The sequence below is a fragment of the Aegilops tauschii genome, chromosome 2, assembly GCF_002575655.3.
Source record: "Aegilops tauschii subsp. strangulata cultivar AL8/78 chromosome 2, Aet v6.0, whole genome shotgun sequence".
NCBI lineage: Eukaryota > Viridiplantae > Streptophyta > Magnoliopsida > Poales > Poaceae > Aegilops > Aegilops tauschii.
The window spans coordinates 293,797,737-293,800,329 of NC_053036.3; positions in this window are offsets into that span (position 1 = coordinate 293,797,737).

Consider the following 2,593-nt stretch of genomic DNA (forward strand, 5'->3'; position numbering starts at 1 on the left):
TTTCTCTCTACTCACCGCTGGTCACACATCCGGCCGGATCCCTTCGGCCGGTGTGTGTAGATGACTAGGTGCGTCATTCACGCGGTCATCACCGGCGAGGGAGGAAACCCACAGCTGCTGGTGGGTCCTGATCCTCTGCCCGTGCCGTTCTCTCCGACACAGCGCCGGCTCGGGAGGTCCTGTGACCCTTCTTCCTCCCTGCCATATTGTGCATAGATCCGACCTGCCGCCGCCGACATCCCGACGACCCTCAGGTATAAGTTCTTCGAAAGCGGCCTTGCTCTACTGCTCCAGCTCCCCATGTGTCTGCATTTGCATCTTTTTCTACTTCCATCAACTCTTCCAAAGCCACCTAAATTTTTAGTATTATTAGAGGTAAAGCTACTTCATGCAGTCGAATCTAGGACTTGGTTCAAACAACAAAGAAAGGGGGGGAAGTCGTAGCATGAATCTAGGAGTTGATTCAAAGAGGAAATAACAGGGGGAAAGTAGTAGAGACCGGATACCCAACCGGTCCCTTGGTTGAAAAGGGAAATAAAGGGAAAACGCAGTACAAAGTGGATAAGGAACAAATCTATTATTGGTTGAAAAAAGGATAGGAAGTTGCGGCTGGTGGACAAGTCAACAGAGTATGTCCAGGATTAAATTTGCTGCCCTCACATAGTAAAAGGTCTCTAGGATTAGATTTGCTGCCCTTACAGAGTATGAACAAACTCGGCATCACCACTTTATGCCTCCTTGTAGGTACATTGTGCTGATGCGTCCACTGTCGCATGTCCTTATACTGACTTAAGGCACTATTACCTTAAGGATTAGATTTGTTGTTGTTAATGTAAGGGCGCATGTAAAATGAAGCGATCACACTGTTACCTTAAGGACATGTCTAACCAATGCTATTGTTGATATGATGCAATTAAACTGTGTTACAAATGGTACTCCTGCTAGTTTCCCTAGTATGATAAGTAAGTTCCTTCTTTACACTGTTGAGTGTCCTCGTGTCCCCACGGTCCCATGCCCTTAAACCAACTCTTTAGCTGCTGTTGATCTACTGTATCTGGTAAACAAGCAATGCCACCATTAAAGTAATCCCATATTTGATGAATGTCATTGTTGATCGTAATGCTTCCGGTAACATGAAGCATTGCTGACATATTAAAATTTGTACTGTCCTTGCGTGATTGCCATGAACATAATTAAGATGCTTCTTTTCATTTCGTGTATGTTTTGTATCTTGTTATTCACCAGCAACTGTTTTCTTTCTATGCTTTTGTGCAGATAGGGATATCCATTTAACCTTGTTGCTATTGTGACCTTTTGGTGAACTGCACAAAACACTTTTTTTTGGAATGAGTGTCTTGTGCAATTCAACTAAAATGTCACGTGGGCAACATCTCTCAATTTTGGTGGAACTGCACAAAATGGTGATTGGAGTTTGCAAAATCTCCGTCAAATTCTGCTGGTAATCTCATGCAACATTTTATTAGCCTTTGCAAGATGAGCCATCATTGTCACCACAATGACACTTAATTTTAGTGGAACTGCACAAAAGGATAAGCAAATTATAGTTGCACCTTACATGAGAAGGACAACCAACCTTAATGTTGCTCAATTTTTGTGCAACTACTAAAGAAGAATCTGCTAGCTCACGAGAGCAAGTACTTCTTGCTAGCAGTCATTGCTTCATTTCAGGTGAACTGCAGAAAAAGTCGCTTGAATTGAATCATTGAGTGGAGCTGCAGGTTGACTTCAACTAGTGCCACTATTATAGTAATTATGTTCTTTATTATTTGTGTTGTGCAAACAGGAATACTCAACTACAGATGTTGTGACGGTCAAGAGCATTCGCCAAGTTCTTGGGTTGTATGACACGGCTAGCCAAGATGGATTTAATCCCGATATTCACTATATCAAATGGCTCTAATGGGTTGGTTCTGAATTTTGCAAGCTAGGAATCGATGAGATGTGTAGGCATCTTTGTTGTACTTATTATTTGAATCTTATTTGTTGGTTCTGAATCTTGCAAGCTGGGAATCAATGAGATGTGTAGGCATCTTTGTTGTACTTATTAATTGAATCTTATTTGTTGGTTCTGAATCTTGCAAGCTGGGAAACACGGCATGATGGCGCAGAGGACAACAACCATAACAAATAGTTCAAACTTGGTAGTATTATCTGTGTGAAAGTGCGACAAATGTGCTGATCGTGTGCGTCCTGAGAATAATAATTCTAATTGTTGTGCATGTTGATCCTGTGGCACTGATAGAATGAGCCAATGCATTGCTTGTTGTAAGAATAAATTTTAATTAAAGCTAATTAAATTTAAGTAAGTAACGACTAACACTTGTTATTACAGTACCAATACAGACCCGCTCGTGAACCGACGTGTGGCCGGAATAGGTTTCTTAATGGAGGCATTTGAATGCGCCGAGGGTGCATGTTATGCCAGGCATGCAGTGGGCGAGGGAGGGGTAGTAACTGTTGTCGCATGTGCACACTCAGTTTACTGTTGAATCCAGTTCCCCAAGAGCTGAAAAATGAACTGATGCCACCGCCTACCCACTCGTTCACTTGAAGAGACTCCAATGGCGATCCG